This window comes from Aegilops tauschii, chromosome 6 (assembly GCF_002575655.3).
Source record: "Aegilops tauschii subsp. strangulata cultivar AL8/78 chromosome 6, Aet v6.0, whole genome shotgun sequence".
NCBI lineage: Eukaryota > Viridiplantae > Streptophyta > Magnoliopsida > Poales > Poaceae > Aegilops > Aegilops tauschii.
In genome coordinates this window covers 68,563,435-68,568,456 of record NC_053040.3, presented here as the reverse complement: position 1 = coordinate 68,568,456, position 5,022 = coordinate 68,563,435, and the positions used below count along the sequence as shown (strand labels likewise).

Below are 5,022 nucleotides of genomic sequence, written 5' to 3'. Positions count from 1 at the left end.
AGGCGCAGAGTTGCTGTGTGGAGTCTCCGGAGTTCCTCCTGGACTTGACTAGCCGAACGTCATTTCTAGATCTGCCGGCTGCAACCCTTCGCTCCATACTTTAAAAAACCGGACCGAAAAAACCCGGAACCGATGCCTCTATCGGTTTTTAAGCTAAAAAGGCCAACAGGCAATTGGACCCAAAAAACCATGTAAGCCGGCCAATTTTTGCATGAATCGAAGGTATAAAACCGGTGGTTGAACCAGTATCACACCCAAAATTGAAAAATAACCTATGTCTAAAAGAATTCAAACCCAGGATGCTAGATATAGACGCGTAAGTTACACATTTGGCCCAATAAACATCTTGGCTAGCCATCTTTCTTGTCAAATTTAAGTAAATGATCGTATTTTACATTTATTTACTATAACACTAGTACACAAAATGTATTATTTATGGTATAAAGAACCAGACATCGAACCGGCTGGTGGACCGGCAGTTTGGCTGGTAAAAACCTGAACCGGCCGCCTCGCCGGTTCGATCACTGGTTTGGCTTTTTAAACTGTGCTTCGCTCATGTGCATGCTGCGATCCACAACACCGTGCATTCCCACCATGGTGATTTCACGATCACCAGCGCACTCCCATAGGCATGCACATCCAATTTCCCTCATGCATGCATCCTCGCTAGGAAAGCTCCCAAAATACCATATTCCAATTGTTGCTATATGTACTAAAGATGTTCAATAGGCATTAAAAAAGGTTCAATAGGCATTTAAAAAGTGTTCTTTATGTATTTTTAAAATGTTCGTCATGAATTTAGAAAATATTCATCGTGTACCTAAAATTTGTTCATCAGGTATTTCAAAAATAGTTCACATGTATGATGAATTTAAAAATATTCGATGTGTATTTCAAAAATGTTCATTTGGTGTTAAAAAAGTTCTTGGGCATTTAAAGAAAATGTTCATCTAGTATTTAAAAATTTATGCATTTCGAAAATGGCCATTGTGTATTAACAAGATATTTAGCATCTATTTAGAAAATGCTCATCATACACTAAAGATATATTCATCTTGTATTTCAGAAGATATTCATCGTATAATTAAAAGTGTTCACTTATACCAAAAGAATGTTTGTGGATTAAAAATATTCATGGTTTTGTAAAATCATTAATATGTGTCAAAAAGGAAAGTGAGAAAAGACAAAAAATGTAAAAAAGGAGAAGGGAAAATGGAAGGAGAAAACGATAGGAAAAAGAAATAAAAATGAAAACCAAAATAAAATAAAATCCAACATGTTACCTCTCAAGAGAATCGAGAATGTGTTTTAATGTAACCAACCGATACTACATAGACGAGTTTGCTTAATGTGGGTGTGACGCGTGTGTGGGAGTATTTCTAGGTGTAGGTTTAAAATTTGTAGGCGTAGTTTTTAAAACAGGTCGTGAACCAACCCGTGGTTGGATGGTTAGAGAGACAGTGGTATCCTCAGCCCATCAGGGTGTTCAAGTACTGGTGCTCGCACTACTAGAAAAAAGGCGGTTAGTAACGCACCAGTTTTTGCTATTAATGGCGCACTATAGGTGCGCCACTATTAACACGTCACTAGTAATCGCCATTGGTAATCCAAATACCAGTGGCGCATCACATGGTGCGCCACTACTAACCGTTAGGTGCTCCACTGGTATTCCCCCCAGGTGCGCCACTAATAGCCTTATAGGTGCGCCACTAGTAATAAAGGAAGGTGCGCCACTAATAAGGGCTTAAATGCGCCACTAGTAATGTATTTGGAAAACAAAAAAATCCAAATTTATAGAAAACAACCTATAAGGAGAAATAATTTAAAAACAAAAAATGAAATAGAATCATAATTTTATTATAGTAAGAATATTACAATGTCTTTACAAGTATCCAATAAAAGGAAAAATGCAAGGAAATAAAAGAAAATCCTAAAACTAATCTTCTAGTAATCTTTTCTTCTTTTTCTTCACTTTATCCCTGCAAAATGTAACAAAATAAACAGAAAGACAAACAAACTATTTATAACATGTCAATACTGTCATTTTTTATGCAGAACTAGATATGAGCATATATTTCCAGAATTACATGGTGTGAATATTGTATGAGTAAGATTATAATGGAAATGAATTTTGATAGGAGCCCACTTTCGACGAGTATTTATCTGACAGAGCTAAATAATCAGGGCATTTACCTTTTGATAATATTATTATACTATACTACCAGTATACTACTCCACTTGGATTTTTTAGATGAGCAGATCTGAGATAGACATCTGTTCAAGTGGCTATAGGTAGGCTTGAAGAATTCTCATCGGTTCAAGTGGCTACAGGTAGTCGCACAGCTGGAATATAGACTACTAGTACTATTTGAAAAGAAAACAAGAGCAAATCTGAACGTACTAGTCAGATCCGATCACATTGAGCTAGAAAGAAAATTCATCAGGAAACAGATGGCCGGCGACTTACTTCCAGACATTGAGGATCTCGTTGTGCCCGGCGAAGACGCTGCGGAGTGCGTCGCGGATGGACTGCTCACAGCGATAGCTGCCGCAGATGAACTCGTTGTCCTGCAGGTAGTCCAGCAGCCAGGAATTAAAGATAGGAGGGCTAGAACTGAAAGAACTAACATCTTAGAAAGCAACAGGAGATAATTCATATATGCAAAATACATATGAAGTGGTCTTCACCAAATTTGTTGAAACATGAACGAAATGTTTTAGCAGTACCAATGATACATGTCAAATTAATTGTTCCTGTCATGACAATGTAAAAGTAGTACTTGCATGCCAATGAAGACTTGCTAGTGTCAGATTCTATGAGGTTCAGGACATGTGTAATTGTGCCAAGTTCACTTGTAATGCCATTATTCATGATCTGAACTTTAGCCCCCACAAAATAAAATAACAATTGATCCATGCGAATGATACTTAATTTTGAAGCTACTGTTAATTTATAAACTGAATATAAAGTGAGTTTATAAATTCAGAAACAGAAAATTCAGTTAAGCTATTGTTAACTGAATTTTGGAGTGTATACTTAGAAAAGGCTTCATTTGAATGTACAGTCAAATTAAAAAAAAAATGTGTTCATGGGGCAGCAGCACTAAGAACTGATAGAAAAAGGTGCAGAAAAAAGCTACTGAAAAACAATATCAGAAGTAGTGCAGACGGTGTTGAGGCGCTGACTGAACCATTGATAGTACTACCGGCATTGTCATGTTTTCAATGCTACAACCTACTTATCAATCTTACCAAAATAGCTCTGATATTTCATAGTACTGCATATGTGCATAAGATTCTATCATTAAAGGGAACAGACGCTTGCTCTTTCTTCAATATGATTTGACAATGCTCGACCAATTGACAAACAAACATAGTTATCTGAATAAGCACCAGGCACATAGCTCACACTCATAACGTGGTAGCAAAACAATTTTGATTGATTCTCGTCCTAACCAATCGACACACATACAAAGATCATTTTGTAGGGGCCCATACTGCATAGGCACCAATTTTTCCTGGCAACCAGGGCCAGCACGTAAGGCAGCAGCTCTTTCTTGGCATTTTAACCATTTCGGGAAGTGCAGGGCATATGATGGAATGCACTAACCCCTAGCCTATTCGGCCATGGTCACCGCAAAAGCTTACTGGTGCAGTCGCACTCATTTCTGTAACCCGGTCTCATTATCAGAGGCCAGAAATTCAGAATCCCCCCCTTCCTTAGAGTATACTCCTACTAGCTAAGTGCTAAACCTATGGAGCATACAAGCCCTGCCTACCTTCTTCACCTTCCATTCCACTAAGAAATCAGTGGAAAAATTAGGGAGCAGAAGCTCAACAGAATGCACCAAATCGCCAAAATTCCATCCCAGCTACCTCTCTGCATTTACAACACACAAGGTAAGCACAGCGCTGATGCAAGAGATCATGATTAAGTAGTAGTAGTAAAAATCAAGCAGGCTGAACGGCGATCTAGAAGAATCGGGGTCCTAAGGCCAGCACCGCACCGCCCCGGTCACCTGACGGCCGCTCTAGCAGTGCAGCCCGAATTCCGATCAATGCGCGCGCGCGCGCACGCGTGATTCAGATATGGCAAGAGGAAAGCAAAACGAGCACGCCGCCGATCCAGCAGAGCCTACGGGAGCAGCTCTCGGAAGGCGCCTATACGTTCCCGAGCTGGCCGGACGCGCCGGGGTAGGTGATCCACCAGTCCAAATCAGGCGAATTCCACGCGCGCGAGAAAAAAGTAGGCAGCGCGGCTCGAGTCCACGGCGGCGGCGGCTGGGGAGGGAAAAAGTCAAACTCTGACCAAATCGCCGCCCGATCCCCGCCCGCCGCGCCGCCGCCGCATTTCGAGCTCGATCCAACCGATTAATCCCCCCCGGCGCCCCGCAACCCACAAGATAGGGGAGGAGGGAAGCATCTTGGCGGAGACCGCTCGGGAGGCGGGCCGGGCCGAAGGGAGCAGCCGCCGCAGGGACCCTCCGCCGTGGCGGGGCAGCGCCGTCGAGGCGGGAGACGGCGGGCGGAGCCTGGCTGAGACCTCCATCGGCAGGCAAGCGCTCCGGTTGGTGGGGAATTTTCACCTCGCCTCCGTCGCCAGTGGGGGTGGGGGAGAAGAAGGAGGGAGGCGGAGCTCCTCGGATTGCTCGTCGTGGAAGGTGGCTCGCCGTGGTCGGGAGGGAGAGGAAGAGGCGGGCGGCCGGGGCTTCCCGATCTAGATCGAAGTCGAGGGAGGTGGGTGGGTGTGTCAGAGGAAGGGGAGGGGAGAGAACGTGACTAGAGAGAGGGGATAAGGGGTGATAGCAATGGCGCAATGGTAGGGTGCGCCATACGTATAGATAGCAATGGCGTATCTCTTACTGCTGCGCCACTGCTAAGTCTGGGGAGGGGTGTGGGGTCAGGACAAAACTTGTAATGGCGCACCACATAGTAGGTGCGCCATTAATAAAATGGCCACTAATGACGCACCAGATACATAGTGCGCTATTAATGTCCATATTAGCTATAGCCGTTTTCCAA

At 43.3% G+C, this 5,022-nt stretch overlaps 1 long non-coding RNA gene across 1 annotated transcript; it reads right to left on the bottom strand.

Annotated features, from left to right (window-relative positions):
- Positions 1–1,836: 1,836 nt before the first annotated feature.
- LOC123494322 (uncharacterized) lies at positions 1,837–4,805 on the bottom strand. The gene is made up of 3 exons (XR_012187176.1): positions 3,780–4,805; positions 2,468–2,568; positions 1,837–1,979 (listed from the first exon to the last, which is right to left on the bottom strand). It is a non-coding gene; the product is annotated as an uncharacterized lncRNA (long non-coding RNA).
- Positions 4,806–5,022: the final 217 nt, after the last annotated feature.